Here is a 19,400-nt window from a genome sequence, read left to right as displayed (position 1 = left end):
CAAAATGGCTGAAAGACCTGAATGTGAGACAGAAAACCATCAAAACCCTCGAGGAGAAAATAGGAAACAGCCTCCTTGACCTCAACTACAGCAATTTCCTACTCAATACATCCCCAAAGGCAAGGGAAATGAAAGCAAAACTGAACTCTTGGGACCTCATCAAGAATAAAAGCGTCTGCACTGCAAAGGAAACAATCAAGAAAACTAATAGGCAACTGACAGAATGGGAAAAGAGAGTTGCAAATGACATCAGATAAAGGGCTAATATCCAAAATCTACAAGGAACTCACCAAACTCCACACCTGATAAATGAATAATCCAGTGAAGAAATGGGCAGAAGACATGAACAGACACTTCTCCAAAGAGGACATCCAGATGGCCTATAGGCACATGAAACGATGCTCAGTATCCACTCATCATCAGGGAAATACAAAGCAAAATCACACTGAGATACCACCTCTTTCCAGTCAGAGTGGCTAAAATGAACAAATCAAGAGACTATAGATGCTGGCGAGGGTGTGGAGAAACAGGCACCCTCCTACACTGTTGGTGGGAATATAAACTCGTGCAGCCGCTCTGGAAAACAGTGTGGAGGTTCCTCAAAAAACTATCAACAGAAGTCCCCTATGACCCAGCAATATCACTGCCAGGGATTTATCCAAGGGATACAGAAGTGCTGATGCATAGGAGCACATGTACCCCAATGTTCATAGCAGCACTTTCAACAATTGCCAAACCATGGAAAGAACCTAAATGCCCATCACCTGATGAGTGGATCAAGAAGTTTTGGTATATATATACAATGGTGTATTAGATGGCAATGAGAAAGAATGAGATATGGCCATTTGTAGGAAAGTGGATGGACCTCAAGTGTATTATGCTAAGCGAAATAAGTCAGGCGGAGAAGGACAGATACCATATGTTTGCACTCATAGGTCTAACAGGAGAAACCTAATGGAGGACCATGGGGAGGGGAAGGGGGGAAAAGAGTTGGGGAGAGAGAGGGACACAAAACCTGAGAGACTATTGAATACTGAAAATGAACCGAGGTTTAAAGGGGGAGGAGAAGGGGGAAGGGAAGTGGTGGTAATGGAGGAGGGCACTTGTGGGGAAGAGCACTGGGTGTTATATGGAAACCAATTTGACAATAAAGTATTAAAATATTAAAAATGAATAAATAAATTCAAAAATAAAAATAAAAAGTAAAAGAAATTCAACATTTATTTTTGAGAGAGAGAGGGAGAACATGAGTGGGGGAGGGTCAGAATGAGAGAGGGAGACAGAGGAGCTGAAGCAGGCTCATTGCTGGTAGCAGAGTTCCCTATGGGGCTTAATCAAGAACCACAAGATCATGACCTGCGCTGAAGTTGGGCACTTAACCAATTGAGCCCCTTGATATGAGCACACTAAACAACAGTAATAAGAAAAAGGCTTATGAAGTATTTACCATGTCCAGTAAAACCTTGGTTTGTGAGTATAATTTGTCCAGAAAGACGCTTGTAATCCAAAGCACTTGTATATCGAAGTGAATGTCCTCATAATAATGGAAACTCAGATGATTCATTTCACAACCCAAATATATTCATATAAAATTAGCATAACACTGTAATATAATACAAAAGAATATAGAGAATACAAAATATAAAGAAAAGTAAATAAACCTGCCCTTACCTTTGAAGACCTTCATGGCTGGTGTGAGGGAGAGACAGAAGAGGGTGATTGTGTAGGACGACCTTCACTGTCACTAGCAGAATCACTGCTATCTGCTGGCTCAGTGGAATCTTTTTCTTTTCATGCAACATTAACAAGGACTCTATCCAATAACAGTTGCTTTTGCCTCCTTTTGAGGATTTCACGGAAACATGACATTGCATTGTGGTTAAACAGATTCACCGCTCACACTGCTACAGCCTTATTTGGGTAATGCTTTTCTACAAAATTTTCACTGTGTCCCACATTTTACACATCTCCCTAATCTCATTTGAAGTGAGGGGTTCCTCTGCCCTTTTCTCCTCCTCCTCTGCAGAGGAGATGCAGACGTAGACTTCTTATAAACTCTTGCAGTGTAGGCCACTCACATACCTTGTTCCTACTTCTTGAAGATTTCCTTCTTTACTTCCACCATCATCATCTCCTTCTCCTTAGCGCCTTTCTTTTTAACCTTTTTCTGCATGGCAGTCATTGTATGCACTCGCACAGATGTTGACTAAGGTACGGTATTGATAAACCCTTGTCATCTACTGTATTTAATGTAACTGGCAGTAAGGCAGCAGAGAAAGATCTCTATCCTCAGGCAGCCTGACCTAGAATGAAACAAAGCATTCATTCCTAAGGTTACTCTTGTATGGAAAAGCAAGGGACTGTCCGTAGGTGCTCTGAAGTGACAAAAAATACTCTAGTGCCAGTTGTGGCTACCTTCCAACATTTTGAAAAATCACTGATTTCTGTCAAACACTGACCTGAGACCAAGCATAGGAGATGATCACCCAAAATCCTTGAGCAAATGAGCAAGAAAGGGAGAACTGTTGGCTCAGTTGTGATCATGTGACATTTGGGATCACATACTATTTACATTGCAAGGTAGCGCTAATTTGTCAGGTTGAAATTTATTAGAAATGTTTGCTCATCTTGTGGAACAGTCACAAAACAAGTGATTGGCAATCCAAGATTTTACTTTATCAGGCCCTGAAGTGCTATGTAGGAGCTCATTCAATTCTCAAAACCACCATATGCAGAGAGGTACTATTATTCATCATCCTTGTTTTATGAAAGAATTCATGACACTTGTAGGTGGAGTAGCCAGTCCGAAGCCACAGTGCTGAGATGTGACTTCAGAGGGCTACTTCAGGATGCTGTGCTCTCATCGTGAAGCTATCTGTCCTTTCTCTTAAATAAAACTCAGGAAGAAGATCACTTTTATGTCAAGGACTCTGCTTGAAAGGTAACTCAGTGGATATTCTCAATGTAATATTCACAGGTACGTGCATTTGAAGGTTAGGAGGCACGTGAAACTAGACATAATGAAATAAGATATGCAGGCTCTGAAATCTGGCTGCCTGAGTCTCTCTCCATATCAGACGACTTCCTAGCTATGTGATCTTGAACAACATACTTCAACTCTTGGTCAAGTATGTGCCTTGGGTATGTGCTCACAGAGTTGTGCTGAGGATTAAGTGAGTTTATGCATGTAAAATTCCTAGAATAGAGAATTGGCACTATTCTGAGTGTTAGCACTCAAAAAAAAAAAATACTAGCCGTTACAGAAGAATAAATCATTTGCAAAGTTCTGGAAGAACAACTATTTAAGGCATTTTTTTCCTTTTCCTCAAATTAAAAAATATGAACTGTAGAAGGACCAATTTAAAAATTCAGCTATCACATCCTAGTTCAGAGTTTCCTCCTGGTTTGATTCCCATATTTCTCAAATTTAATTTCATTCATGTACTTGATATGACCTATCTTCCCAGATCATAAGTGACATTTTGTAAGTTGTAAAAACTCAGATGGGCAAACTGCCTTTTTTTTTTTTTTTTTTTTTTTTTACTATGAATTAGATGGGGGCGGGGGCACTTTGTGCCTGGTACGCTTTCATGAATCTAATATCTGGCTCAAGTGACAGTGATTTATAGGAAGATGGCAAACATAACGCATATCATTTGAAGATTAGATAATGAGTGTTAGCACATGTAGGAATTTCCTGGGTTCTCTATCTGCCAGATATATTTAAGCCACAGATTTGATTTTTAAAGCCTGGTTTTTAAGGGCAGTGAGATTTGAAAATGCAGCCTGGAAATTAGCCTCCCTCTAAAACATAATCAATGGCCAGAGTAGAAAGTGATTTTCATTTACTAATTTTTTAAGTTTATTTGCCTATTTTGAGAGAGAGGGAGACAGCACAAGTGGGGGAGGGGTGAGAGAGAGAGAGAGAGGGAGATAGAGAATCCCAAGCAGGCTCCACACTGTCAGCAGAGAGCCAGATGTGGGGCTCTGGATCACTAACCATGGTGTCATGACCTGAGCCAAAATCAAAACTTGAACACTTAACTGACTGAGCCACCCAGATGTTCTGAAAGTGATTAAAAAAAAACATATCAAGTACATCTAAGAAATGTTTAACTTTAAACATCACTTAGTGCATGCAACATATGTAGGCCTAGGGTCTGAGGGAGGGGCTGGTGAGCCGCTCATCCATGTGCCAAGAGGGTCACAGAAAGCTGCAGAGCAGCACCTGTGTGGCCGCAAGATCTCGAGTGTAATCAGGAGGAAATTACAAGAATCGGGGCTAGACAATCTCCTGGTGACATGATGGAAATGGTGTCTATACATCAGTCAGAGCCAAATATCAGAGGACCTTTCTCTAATTCTGGGGACTGTCCCAGTTCTGGTTATTGTATGGCTTCGGGGTGGGTTAAATTTCACTGTTATATCTGAACCTTCTCGTTTCGAGTCTCTGACACCAACATCATTGTCACTAACTTGCTCTCAAAGAAGAAAAGTTTCGGGGGAGATGAGACAGGAAGCTGCAGGCCACCCCTTGCCATTTCCAACTGTAGACTTCCCCGCAAAAAGGCATGGAAGCATTTCCACATGTTCTCAGGAGACGTAAGGAGACTTCAGACAACTGAGCTGCAACTGACTAATGGCAACAATAAAACTAGCGCCTCCTAGAGGTGTGAAAGATGCTGATCCTGAACGGAAGACCTCATTTATTGCCAGAGACCTGTTCCGTGCCACAGATCTTTTGTTTTTGTTTTTTAAGTCTCAGGAAGACCTCCAGTGGCAATTACATATAATTTTGCTCATTCTTCTACTGAAATATATTGGTCACTTGCAAGGGTAGAGGTAGATGGTGGTACGAATTTACAGAGGCTTCCGTTGCAATTGCAGTAGTACATTATTTAGGCTGCCAGTAAATGGTACTTCTGTGTAAATCAGCAGTGTTTAGTGGCTTAAAGGAGTTAGATCTGTTCCCATTCTAGAGCCGAATCCAAAAAAAAAAAAAAAATGAGTAAACTGAGGAATAAAAGTCTCAGAAGAGAAAGTTGTCAGTGTTTACTTCAACTGTTCAGTTGTTTTTTAAAAACTGATGGAGAAGAAAAGTAGAAAAAGGAGGAGGAGCAGGTTATCACGGTTCATGGGCAGAAGGGGTCTCCGCGGTACCGGCAAAACCTGAGAGGACGGCCTCTCTTGCACCTTCTTAGACCAGCTTTCAAGAATCTCATTTTGAGCAATCCTGGAGCTCAGGAACCTGCTAGAATAACAACCACGCTTCCACGGCTCCACAGAAACACTTGCTCTCAAACCACAATTTCTCTCCAACACCTGCTGCGGGCCTGGTTTCAGAGCAAAGCAGGACCCTCAGTGTAAGCCCCCTCTTAGGGATGTCCACAGAAAGAGGGAAATGTGGAGGGAGGGGAATCAGGTGTCTCAACAAAGGTAATTGTTTTCCTGTCCACAACGGACTCAGTAGAGGCAAAAACACTACAGGTCAGCTGGGCACCGTATGCTGTGCAGACACACAGCACTGATTCTAAAGAAGCCAAGGCTGAGGACATCACAGCGGGAACACCCAGGAGCTGGGGATAAAGAGCAGACATCTCTACTTTCAGGACACCTTATGTAAGACATAAAATCTTTCATAGCCAGATAAACCTGCAAAATACTGGGACTCTGGGAGGTGTCCCCAGCCCTGGAGATACAGGATAGGTCCCGTGAAGAAATGAAATGAGCAAGCCACACTGCTGTCTTTAAAAAGGGGCTGAGAGTCCGCTCCTCGCCACCTTGGTGGCCCAGACAGTTTCTGCCTGTCAAGTCCAGGGTGTGCTCCAGGAACCAGAAAAGTACTGGGTAACGGCACTATTGAACTACCTGTAAAAATGCATCCAGTTACCACCATCCAGTATCACTTTGATTACCATACAGAGTACTATGTGGGTGACTTAAGATTCTGCATTTAGGTAAGAAGTATCAGATGATTTTGAATCAAACAAAGAATGTATCACTGATTAAAAAATAGCCACTTAGTCATGAAGTGGCTATCATAACCTTCAAACAAGAAGATTTAAGGCAACACAAACAACCTTCCCACGTAAATATTCTAGAATCAGCTCTAGACAGCTTCAACTCCGCACTGCTAATGACACTTGTGACCCACAGAATTCCCAGATGGATTTAGCCTGTCTGCCCTGAACTTTTAAAACGAGTTTAAAAAAGGCCAACTCTCTGTTCTTCTGGTGCCATGTATATATATTTTGGCTGTTTTGGGATATAAGGTAATGGGGAAAAAGCACCTTTTGTTTCAATTTTTCACCATAATGAGGAACACCATTTGACATGTGCACCAATTCCACTAGATAAGACAATCAAATCCAGCACTGAAATGTTAAGAAAAGAATGTTAACCAAGGTTCCACTGGGCACTAGATCATTGTTTTAGGATATTTTAAAACTTAGTTTTAACCGACGGTGCCTGCGTCCAAACTTTGGAACAGAAATAACTATGAATTCTCACTGATCCACAAACATCCCAAGAGATCAGGAGCACCCGCAGCATGGACGCCTGCGGCACGGGACACGGGTGTTTATGGGGGAAATGACTAACTCGTTTGTGAATTTGCACTGTGTACATTTGAAAGACTGCCCGCCCGTGCAATGGAACTGTAGATTGTGCCTTCAGCATTGATGAAGGACAGCTCTGACAACTATAAAAAAACGTCAAACTGTTTGCATTTCGCAGTTGTGGGTGGTAAACAAGCAATGGTAAATGTATTACATCATTTTTCCTAGCAAGGAGTCAATTCTATCAAATCAAGTAAAGATACTGTTTTATACCTTATATTGGAAACAATATGTTAGACAATTTCTTTTACAATAAATAACCACAAACATAAACAGAATACCTATGATTAAAAATAGATGAAACTAAACAAAACAAGCAATATAAGAAAAGCTTTCTTTAAAAAAAGGAAAACACCAAGACACACAAAAATCCAAAATCAGAAATAAGACTACCCAAAGAAAGTAAAATCTATCAACTCTGACAACAAACATCAGCAAAAAGCAAATATTCTGCATTTGAGTGAAGAAATTTAATTACTTGAGGATAATATAAACTAGCGTTAAAGATAAACAAAGATAAATCTAAAAATGTAAACAACAGGAGTGATCAAATGAATTTAACACAAAGAACTGAAGGGAGAAATTATGAAATTAAGCAAAAATAGTGCTTTCTACTGATAAAAGTTTTGATCTATTAGGGAGTCATGAGTTACTAGCCTTTTTGTTTCGAGTAAATTACCAAAATATGTCAAGCCATAACCGGTGGAAATGAATCACTGATAGAAATATTATGCGAGAACCTTATCACACCTCCATTAGCCTAATCCCAAGCTGTACATTTATGAACTGTGTGACCCACAAAGGTTATTAAAACATAGTTGTCAAGGAGCCAGGAGGGAAGAGTCTGCCAGGCCAAGGCCGCCAGCAGGGATCAGCAGCTGCCGGAAGAGCGCAGGTGCCAAAACTGCGTGCTGAGACAACAGGGCCCGGCAGAAAGATGGCTCTTTGGAGGGAGAAGGGTTTATGAGCCCTTTCCATATCTGACTATATTTTGTAGTCTTACCTCCTCACTGGACTCAGGTTAACCTCTTTTTATCTCAGTCCGTTTCCCCCCTCCAATTTCTGATATTAATATCCCATTTGCAATAATGAATTACTTTTTAATATTTCGTAACCCACATAACTTGAGTCATAGGTAGAGAAAGAAATTAATAACAAACTCTGAACCAGCACTGGGTCTGACTTTCTTCCCCACTTGCCTGGGTTTTCATGGCAAAATGAACCTACCTTAGTCCGTATGCCAATTAAGGAGCTCTTTCACCATCCGTGGGTCCCTTCCTCAATTAACCCACCATCTAAATGTTAGCAGAATGAGACCTGCCCTGCTGAAGCTGCTTCAGTTCCGTCTTGCTGGCTGCTTCCTCCAAAAATGTGCTCTTCCTATGGGTTTAATCTCACGTTTCCTCATCCGGTCTTAACAGTGAGTCCCAATGGTGAGTAGCATTTGCTTTAGTGGTAGTAGTTGCTCTTTCACAGGGTACCACATGTTTTTCCTGACTCTGGTATGTTCTGGAGCCCTGCTATTCAAGGCGTGGCCTGTGGACCAGCATCGCAGGCATCTCCCGGGAGCTGGCTAGAAACACAGAATCTCCTGCCCCACCTTAAACCCCGAATCAGAATCTGCATTTTGACAAGATTGCCTGGGGATTCGCGTGCACATCAAGGTCTGACTAAAGCGTTGCTCTTCGTGACTGTTGCATGCTAATAACGCTGGATACGGCATTCAGTACCGTGCCCGACCAACTTCACTCCACGTTCACAAGGTACAGTGGCTTAATAAAGTCCCTGATAAAAATGTATTGAATAAGCCAATTTTCTTTTTACTTCAGTATTTTTTAAATCTATTCTTCCAAGGATCCCCCTGTCACATGGTAACTATTAACATCCTTCAGAACTCCCATCCATGGAGCATTCTGGGAAATGCTGGACTAATGGACATAATATGATGAATGGGAGAAAATCACCAATGAGGCACATCTTTGCATTTCAGTTTCCTCATCCATTTGATGGGGACAAAACTGTGACCTCTTAACTAATCAAAGGGTAGTCCAGAGGGAAAAAGTGAAATAGATCTGAAAGCCCTGTGAAAATATGAGTGTTGAGAAAAATTCCACTTATTCACTATTCACTTAATAGATACTTACGCGTGTCTACCCCATCCTAGGTCCGTGCTGGCCTGGGGGCTGCAGCAGTGAGAAAAGCAGACATGGTTCCTCCTTTCCTGGAGCCAAAGAACAATTCAAGTGAATTAAGGCTTAAGGTCTATAGACCACAAAGATATGCACTAATTCCCCTGATGTAATCATTTGCTAAATCAATCCCATCCATGGCATTTCAACTTGGAACTTATTTAATTAGCAGAATGCCTTCTCAAAACCACAAGGGAGTGAAGACTGCCTGCTAATAATCATAATGATGCTCACATTTATCCAGAATTTATGGCGTATGGGCAATCCAGCCCCTGCTGCCTGCTGTTTGATGATTTCCGTGGTGTATATATTCTCACAGGACCGATTAATTTCAAGCTACCAATAAGATGTTACTGGATGTGGGGGTGGGAGGATTCGGAGAATCAGAAGAGGTGTACGTTGTCAGTCCTTGTGAGCCAGGACAGACCAGCTGCAGCACACCATGAGATGGCTCGTGTTAAGTAGTTCACATAAATCATAGCTAATAAGAAAGTAACTATTACATCCCCCATTTGACAGACGAGGAAATTGAGGCATAGAAAGATCACGTAATTTCCAAGATCACGTACTAACAAATGGTAAATTGGGACTCAAATCTATGACACCAGAGGCCCCACTTTTAGACGCTATAGCCCCGTACTTAGCAGAAAGCTCTGATGGAATTGCTTGGGTGTCAGCCAAATCCACCTGATTCACTCATCACTCACTAACTCATCAGGAGTAGTCAGTGATGGGGAATTCACTTTGGCTGAGATGGTCATGGTTGCTTCACTGGAATGAAAATATGCTATGTGGGCCCTAAAATAAATCAACATTCGGATGTGCCTAATACAGTCTTGTGTGATAGAGCCACACTATCACAAGATTTCCTTGCTTCATCTTTCCAGATAAAGGATGGCCCAGACTACTGCTCAGGGATGGGGGTAAGAGGGTAAGAGGTTACAATAGAGGCTCAGGCGGGCACATGGGTGCGTGTGGAGTTCCTCTTATCTGAATGGTAAGAATATCGCTTTGGCTTCAGCCAAGGTTATTCTGGCCAGGCATGAGTTGGCTACGACAGTGCAGTAGTTGGCAAGGGCTTCCATAACCCAGTATCGCAAACTGAATGGCTCGAACAACAGACATTTTCTGTCTCAAAGTTCTGGAGGCTGGAAGTCTGAGACAGAGGTGTCAGCACGGTCTCTTCTGAGGGTTGAGAGAAAGTCTGTTCCATGCCTGGTGATTTGCTGGAAATCTCTGCATTCTTTGGCTTGTAGAAGCCTGGCCCTGATCTGTGCCTTCATCCTCACTTGGCATTCTCCTGGTGTCCAAATTTCCTCTTTTTATAAGGACACCAGTCAGAGTGGATTAGGGCCCACCTTTATGACCTCCTCTGAACAGACTATATCTGCAATGACCCTTCTGAGGTACCAGGGGTCAGGACTTGGACATATAAATTGGGGAAGATACAGTTCAACCGTAACAGACGGGTCTGTCTACAAGAGCAAAACCTAACTATAAATGAAAAGTTTAAAGTTAAAATGAGGGGCACCTGGGTGGCTCAGTCGGTTAAGCATCAGCTTCAGCTCAGGTCATGATCTCACGGTTCGTGGGTTCAAGCCCCGTGTCAGGCTCTGTGCTGACAGCCAGCTCAGAGCCTGGAGCCTGTCTTAGGATTCTGTATCTCCCTCTCTCTCTGACCCTCCCCTGTGCATACTGTCTCTGTCTCTCAAAAATAAAAACATTAAAAAAAATAAAGTTAAAATGATAAAAAACAAAAAGTTTCTCTGTTAACTAACAAAGCCTGGAGGTGAGCGGCACAGGGCAAATATGGCAGCATCGCTTCCCAGACTCCTTTGCTCACCATCCTACCATCCAAGCATGTACCCTATTTCCAAGGTCCCAGATGTGGGCATCCATGTTCCAGGCTGTGGATGAAAGAAAGGGACAGGAAAAAGGACTATGTCATGTAGGTCTGAAAGAAGCTTCCCAGAATCCATCCATATTACTCTGCTTATATGTCATCACTTGAACTTAGTAAAATGCCTACTTGTTGCTTTAAGAGAGTTTGAAAAATATAGTTCTTATTCCATGCATCTAGATGATTCGTGAAATTTGTTATTATTTGGAAGAATGGACCAATCGGTGTTGCCAGTCACCCAACAACCTCTACCGCAGTTTATAAGGGAAAATTCAAAACTACACCACCTGGTAAGAGAGGGCAGGCTCTAAAAAGCCGAGCTATTTCTAATGTCAGGTACCTCATCTGATGGGGAAGGCAGGAGTCTTTTTTGAGGGAGGGGCTTGAATCTTAGAACAGAAACATTCTCTGGGATGGTGAGTCTTGGCTTAAGAGAAGGGAGGAGTTTGCTCAATCTGGTCTTTAAAATGCCACAAGTATCCACAAAGGTTTATAAGAGGTTAGATGGTAGATAGAAAACCAGTTTCAAAGGAAGCCCGATGGAAACTAATTAATGCCACCCGCCAAACAAGGCCTTTTCCTCTCAGGAGGCCCACGGAAAGGGGGGAGCAGCTGACACCCCCAGAGAACACACACCTATTTCACAAGCCACATTATTTACATTTGTGATACTCCATTTCTCTTTTTACTCATGCATTCACTCTAGTTTATTTTTGAACCTTTGGTCCTATGTCAAGTCTGAGCCAGTTATTGTCTGAAGGGATTTTGTTCATACTCAGGTCAGAATATTTAAATGAAGTGAGCCCATCCCAGGCTGACATAGCGGAGGTAATTACTCTAATTGCAGATGCGGTACTGCTCAGTCGGTCACCCCATCCTTCCCTATGAAAACTTACACTCAAGTTGAGCCTGGAGTGTGTGTGTGCACGCACATACGCGTGCATGTGTTTTACACTCACATCACTGAGTGGACAGCTTCCAGAGCCTGTTGCACACACTTTCACTCCCAGACTCTTCTTATTTCTCCTCTCTGCTCAGTCCCTGAATTCTGTAAGTCTTGGCCATGCTTAACCAAACCAAACCAAACCAAAGGACTAGTTAGTAAAGTTCTTCCTGTCCTGACAACCTCAGGAATCCACAACGAGGAAAACAAACAACACAAAGGAATATGTGGATACCTGCACAAACTCATGAAAATTTCACATTAGGCTCTCACGCCCATACGGGAAGGTCTAGCACAACACTGACTGTTGAACTGATGACATAACAAGAAGGATTTACCTCAGATCACAGAAGTTGCATCAAAATCCAGTCTCAAATGGCTGGAGACAGAGCAGCCTTATAAACATTTCAGCCTTAGAAACAAAGAACAGCTCCGGGTATGAAGGTATGAAGGTATGAAGGTAGCTTTGAAAGAGCGTCTGGGTGAAAATCTCCATCTTCAGAAAAGCATAAGACTGCTGTTTCAGAAAACTGAAATAGGAAGGAAAATAGTGAATCATCTGAGTGAACAAAATGGAGATTTTCTTCTAGTATGCACCTGCTAGCAGAGTGAAATGTCGCTACCAAACACTGAGCTTACTTCCGCGTTCATATATCCTGAGAGCAAAAGTCGATTAAACCTTCAGGTAAGCTTACTTTTGAAGATCTAGGAAGAACAGCAATAATTTTTATCTCATAAAATATGACTTTAATTTTCTATATTTTAGCTTCACTACTCTTAAGGACCACACAAATTGATTAAGGTGAATCTTGATAGAATTATAATTCTTAGTGTTTCAAAAACATAGATGATTTAAATTTGAATACTCTGAATATGACACATTCTTTTTATTCTCACTCTAAGGAGTCTAAATTTGGTATTTTGCTGATTTTGTTATTTAACAAAAGTTCACAGAAATAGAAAAGGAATTTTATATGAATAATCAGAGACATTGGAGTCAAATTGAAGACACTTGAATGAAACCATTGACACAAAGACCTTTGAAACAAAGGTCACTATGTGCCCAGGGATGTAATTACTGTGGCTATAAGACAAACATGAAAGCAACTTGCTGTTTACCTAAATAGCTTAGTTGGTTTGTAGAAAGTATTTCAGAGCCTCTGGGATTTGAGTATTTAATATAAAGTTCAGAGGCTTCTCTTGATTTGGAGTTTTATTAAAGTGAAAGTTGAAGCTCATTTTCGAAAGTGGAGAAGTCCTTTTCTTGATCATCTCCCTAATTTATTTGTGAGTGATAGACTCTCTCCTTCTGCCACACACTTGCTGCCCGGCAATGGATGCATCTCGTCCTATGAGGTTACGGTGTCTGAGGAACAGTCCATGGAGAAGGGCTGCTCTGAGCGGTGAAGGCTGGGGAAGCTGACCGGAGAATCCGGTGAGGCCGAGCCACAGGACGCACCTCAGTAGGCAGGAAACGCGATTTTTCAGGACACGGACATCACGGCACAACACTAGATGTGCAGGAGACAGGGTATACATGCTCCCCTTTAATCTGAATACAGAGGGCTGGGAAAGGAATTTAGGAAAACACTATGAAAAAATTAATCTCGTTACCACTAGATGGCAGTGAATGATAGGACTTAGTAGGAAATAGGAGCTGAGTGTCATTAATATTAAGAACATGTTTGGATTGCCTTTGTCTTGACATAGGAGCACAAAAATCACCTGATCCATGCATGCCTTGCTTTACTGCTTTTGCTATAATCCAAGTGAAATAATAAAGGCATTAGTTTTTCCCTTCTTGAAAGGCAAAAACTATAGTTTTGCTCCAGTCTTCTGCATTGTCAGTTTCTCTATTGTTTTGGTGCTCTGAGCTTTCATATTTGTGTGCCTTAAGGTAAATATGTCTTTGAAAGCACATATGTATATACATATACTTAGGTATATAGGCTCTTTAAAGACAGGGAGCATAGTTCATTCTTCTATTTATTTGGTGGTGGTTGTCATCAATTCTTACTCAAATGCCTGGAGGGCCCTTAATAAAGACTAAATCCTTTAACTATATATTCATTAGTTTTTCGTTTCGCCGTATGAGAAGTAGGCCTGTGGTATTTGTTTTCCAATTGTAAGTTTTACTTATTAAAATCGAGCAATATTTATAAAGGAAGAAATTGTTATATTTGTATATCCTCAGGAAGTAGAAATTTAGCATCTTAGACCATCAAAACTGAAAGAGGCCTTACAAGTCATGTGGCACAAATTTTCAGATGAAGTAACTGGTTCAGAGAAATTTAGTAACTTGCAGCCCATCAGTGACAAAGTTAGAAATACAACCAAGGTATCTTGGCCTGCGTAGTTTCTTCATTACTTTCTAAGCTCCCAGGCCAAAGGTGCTGAATGGAAGTAGGTACCAGGTTGGAGGTAAGGTCCTGTCTCCGGTCATTTCCTTTCAGCTGGCTTCTGCAGCCTTGAAGCCCAGCGAGATGGGACAGAAGTCCCACGCAGGCTCTATAAACTTCAGTTAGGGCCAGGACAGTCCAACAGGTGGGACATGAAGGACAGTTCCTTTCAGCCACTGAAGCAATCCCCCTCCAAAGGGTGAGTGTAAGTTCCTGAATGCTGCTGCTTTCAGGAGGAAATGGGTGTCACCAATCCTAAACATAAAGGAGGCTGGCAGGGTGGGGCTATATCTGTGAAGCTGCAGGGTCTGGGACCACACAGGTGGACGTGCAGCTGACCCGGAGATGGGGCAGGGAACCAGCGCCCGTGACCACCCGACACTGCGCCTGAACTGCGCCCCACCTCCTGCCTGGTCCCTGCCTCCTGATGTGACGCAGACACAGCTCTCTTTTCTGAAGCCCGATGCCTCTCCTCCTCTGGCCCCATTCCCAGTGCCCCTTCCCTGGGGTGGCGCTGGCATGAATGCTCCCCAGTGGTCATCGAGGCCTGGCTGCCAGTCCAGGCTCTCCCGCCCCGCAGAGATAACCTGTAAGAGTACAGAGACCGCAGGACACTGGCCAGACTGCAGCTGGCTCCGGGGTGCTGTCACTAGCAGTGGTGCAGGTTGTGGGAGGCGGGGGCACCGGAGGCAGGGGACCTGTCGCGAGCAGCCCAGCTTCTATTTCCTTCCAGCTCCAGCGCATCTCAGGCTTCCGGGAATACACACACTTGCTCTTGGAAATTATGGAGTCATGCTGGTCTGCTGCTCAAAGAAAAAGAACACAAACAAAAAACCCAAAAAGCCCTCAAACTCTACTAAGCTTCAGAAAACTGCAAGATTTAAGGGATTGGGCCATTGTGGGAACTCCTTTCAACCTCAGATCGTCTGCCAATACGGATCTGTGGGGCAGCTGCTGAGTGTCAGGACTGCGCCAGGCTCGGGAGTGACCACGGGGAGCACGACCGAAGTAGTTCCTTCTCTCATGGAGCTGCATGTAGAGGAAAAGACTGACACGGAGGGAGAAAGGAGTTACAACATTGAGTGCGGACGCTGGAGAGAACTTACGGTGCTTGCTGAAGCTGCTGGGGCTCAAGCCCCACAGTCAATCTTCAGGAATTTTGTCAGCCAGTCCTTAAACACAGCCTGACTGACATCTGCCACAGTGGGAGACCTCAGAGCCCTGAAATCAGCAAGTGTCACAAACCGGTCCTTCCCCGGAGCGCCTGTTCTTAGCCAGCTGGGCTGGGAGAGCTGGGAAGGCGGCCACCCATGGGTGTCCGTGCCTTCTCCGCGTTAGTAATCTGAGGAGGAAGGATTACTTCCTAGGCCATCTGTGCCAAGCGGGTGGCCAGGTTGTGTAGATAGGACACCCGCAAGTGGTGCAGCAGAAACATCTGGGTTAGGGAGGTTTGAGGAGTTCAAGTACATGCCCCTGAAGCATTCTCCTAAACTTTAGACACAAGCCTTCCACCACCAACATTTTGCCTGACTTGTATACCTCCCCTTCTGTCAATAACTCACCTTTTCCTTAAATTGGCTTGCTTCATACCTGAAAACATGTATGTTAAAGGAAACTTTAGACACTACCATTAGGGAAAATCCCTTTCTATAAATAGAAAGTAATCATAAAAAATAAGTGCAATGAAAACAAAGCAATGCTATTAAATTCCAGTTCTGAGCTTGAGGTCTGCTTAAAGAGTAAACTGCAATGCGTGTACAAGCTAAGCTCATGCCACCTGGCAACACTCTTCTGGAGGTCCTGAGAATTGAAATCAAAAGGAAAATAACTTGGGACACCTGGGTGGCTCAGTGAATTAAGCGTCTCTTGGTTTTGGCTCAGGTCATGATCTCATGGTTCACAAGATCAAGCCCCACGTCGGTCTCTATGCTGACAGCTTGAAGCCTGCTTGAGATTCTCCATCTCTCTCTCTCAAAACAAACAAAAAGGAAATAACTTCACCAATGGGTGATTTGCCATGATCGAATGTCTTCTCAGGATATCACTTAGAGTAATCATCACAGTGACATTTCCCAAGCACTTTGTGTGTGTCAACGGCTGGTCTATGGTAATTGGATATTAATAGAACTCTCTCCTTTATTCAGTCTCTGCCAGTTCTGTTATGATTCTGCTTTGGTCTTTTTCTACCCATAATGCTTCAGCTGATTTTACTTTTCCAAAACCTGAAAGCAAACACAATTACTATGAGAGCTATCTTCCAATGAGCACACAATTAATTCTTCCAAGTAACTGATAGACATTAAACACATGTCTTCGTCCTATTACTGTTATGAAAACAGAAAAAATATTTCCCCTAAAATAAAAATAAAATTAAGCTTTCTTGACTGAGTCATTCATTCAAAAGATATATATTGAGTACCCATCACAAGGCGCAGCAGGTGGACACAGCGGGGAGCTCCCCTGGCTGATGGCGCAGAGTCCCTGACATCACAGTCTCTTCTCACATGAAGACAGAGTACAGGATCACATTGACATCAGCAGTTATCTGAAAGAGTTTACTTAGGAGCAGAAGGAAAGCCAGGGCTGAAGATCATGATTAAGAGACTAGACTTCCAAAAGGGGGAGATAAATAAAAAGAAATATAGCATGGTGATTAGAGTTAATAATACTGTATCATGTACTTGAATGTTGCTGAGAGAGTAGATCTTAAATGTTCTCACCACACAAAAAGACACGGGAGCTATGTGAAGAGATGGAGAAGATAGCTAAATATTATGTTAGTAATCATTTTGCAATTTCTAAATGTATCAAAACAACACATTGTACACCTTAAGCTTAAATACACTTTAAATCCCTTGCATGGTCCATATTTTAACTTCAGACCTGTTAAGGCTTGCCCTAGCTAGCTGCCTTTGGTGAGCACAAAAGTTTTCCTTTAAAATTCACTTAATTGAAAGACTGTTAGTGTGTATTCTATTATTTCATGTTTTCCCTTCTTTCTCTATACAAGCTCATTTCCCTCCATGTTTTTGATGAAATATTCTATCTAGACCTCTCCACACCTTTGTTGCCTTCCAGTGGTTACAGTCTCACTTATTAATGTGTCCTTTAAAATTTTCTTTATGTTTATTTAGTTTTGAGAGACAGAGAGAGACAGCGTGAGCAGGGGAGGGTCAGAGAGAGAGTGGGAGACACAGAATCTGAAGACAGGGTCCAGGCTCTGAGCTAGCTGTCAGCACAGAGCCTGATGCAGGGCTCGAACCCACGAACTGCAAGATCATGACCTGAGCTGAAGTTGGACACTTATCCAACTGAGCCACCCAGGCACCTCTTAACGTGTCCTTTAAAAGGCTCAGATGCAGCTGCAGCTTTGTGGCAATTCCCCTCACCACATCCAGCGAGAGTGGGCAGTGATGTCATCACTATGGGAGACATTAAAAGAAGCATAAGAAGCCAGAACATAATGCCCAGGAACATCGACCATTTACAGGAGGGGAAGCCAAAACGGGAGGAGTCGACCACTTACAGGAGGCGGAGCTGGGGGGACCTCCAGGCCACCTGTGAACAGAAGCAGCCCATGTATTTTTCTTCTTAGGGCATTTTCTTTCCCTTTTGAACATCTGGTCCATTTCCTAATGGCAATTTAAATCCCAAAAGTGTGTGGCTTTCATTTTGTTTGGAGAAGGAGGGAGGAGGACATTTCGCTCGTCACAATTGGGGTACAGGGAATGCTACTTGCATTTAATGAGTACGGTGCTAAATAAATGCTCTGTGATGCACGGAACAGCTCCCACAACACACTTATTCCCCAAACGTCCACAGCCCGAGCTGGACAGACACGGGGTTGGAGGAGCAATATTCAGGACTCTATGTTCTGAAGTCTCTAATGTCCCGTAGGAGTTAAAACAGACACTGAGAAGGGCCATCACTTAAATGTTCTCTAGAATTTCTAGGAGATCTGGTGTATTTATCTCAAGTCGCAGTGCATGGACTCATTCATAGATGTAGTTATAAGATTTTAAAATATTCTTAACATGGGTTCTAGCTACACATGGATGTCTCCCTTGAGGCTAGATCGATTTCTCATGAAGAGACTTTTGCTAATTCTTAAACTACCTCCTTACTTTGCATTTCTGTAACTCCACTCAGCATCACATCTGAAAATAGGCAGATTAGTCAGCACTGCATTTGAAAATAGAAAGATTAGTCAAAACCCAAAAATGAATGCCTTCTTTGGTGTTTGTTTCAAAAGCAAAGGCTCAACCACCAATCACAGCTGCATTCTGAAAGGCACTCCAGCAAGAAGTAGGGCACAAATGCACTTGGATGTGGTCAGTCAGCCAGGCAGGGGTCCTGACTGTGCTGGTAATGGTGACAACAAGAATGACGTGCAGGGCTTGGCCTCAGTGGTCCGGCTGCTCACACTTCAGCCGGTAAGACTGACATTTCTTTCAGTTTCACTAAACAGATATGGTGGAATGAATCGCATTTTATAAGGTTGGGGCTTCAGAGAATTGTCCTGTTTATTTTACAAACGGAGTCACTGTCAACTTCATGTTTTTTTCAGATGTTACTCAGTCATCAACAGACGGTGAATGGCAGACGAGAATGGGGTTGGCAATATTGTAAGGTTGAGCAGTTGTAGGAAGTAATATGAGGGGAATTTACATTATAGTGATTATAACTGCATATTGTACTATATACAACCGAATAGTATATATTTATATTTTTATGTTTACTATTAATGTAATAATTATATACATTTATATCATGATATATCATGATTTATATATATTATATATCATATCTGTTTCTATTATAAGGGAATGAAATCACAATGTGTGCAGCCACAAGGACAGGGTTTGGGGAGAAGTAGGTAAATAGAATTGTGGACCATCAACAGGACACGGAAGTGGGCGGGGCTGGAGTGAAGACCGAGGGCAGAGTAAACAGGGCTGTTTGGAAAACAGAGACGGTCCACGGAACTTCGGCTCTCCTGGGTGCAAACGGCTATGTCTGACTCCACTCTGTGGCAGCGAGCCTCTCCTTCCCCTCGGGTAAACAGGAAACTGCCACCAAGGAGCCCGCAGTGGGACAGAGTAACTGCCGGGTCACGCTGCGCACTGTGGACTGCAGCGCCTGGATTTATACATAAATACTTCAGAGCTTTAAATGGCAAAAGGCTAGATCTGTTTACCTCTGCACTGTGTACTTGGGAATTACGAAAATTTAAGGAAATAATTTACTGTTGTAGTAAAGGCCCTGGGTGCAGTATTTATAACACAAAATTCCTTCCCTTAAAAAATGTGGGGAACTCTGTTGCAGGAACTCTTAAGACAACTACAGAACAAT

General features: G+C 42.7%; 1 long non-coding RNA gene across 1 annotated transcript; it reads right to left on the bottom strand.

Moving 5' to 3' along the window:
- Positions 1-2,220: 2,220 nt before the first annotated feature.
- On the bottom strand, positions 2,221-10,689 carry LOC115279076. The gene is made up of 3 exons (XR_003903192.1): positions 10,650-10,689; positions 8,762-8,838; positions 2,221-2,303 (listed from the first exon to the last, which is right to left on the bottom strand). It is a non-coding gene; the product is annotated as an uncharacterized LOC115279076 (long non-coding RNA).
- Positions 10,690-19,400: the final 8,711 nt, after the last annotated feature.

The sequence above is a fragment of the Suricata suricatta genome, chromosome 15 (assembly GCF_006229205.1).
Source record: "Suricata suricatta isolate VVHF042 chromosome 15, meerkat_22Aug2017_6uvM2_HiC, whole genome shotgun sequence".
Classification (NCBI taxonomy): Eukaryota; Metazoa; Chordata; class Mammalia; order Carnivora; family Herpestidae; genus Suricata; species Suricata suricatta.
This window is presented reverse-complemented; position numbering and strand designations above follow the sequence as displayed.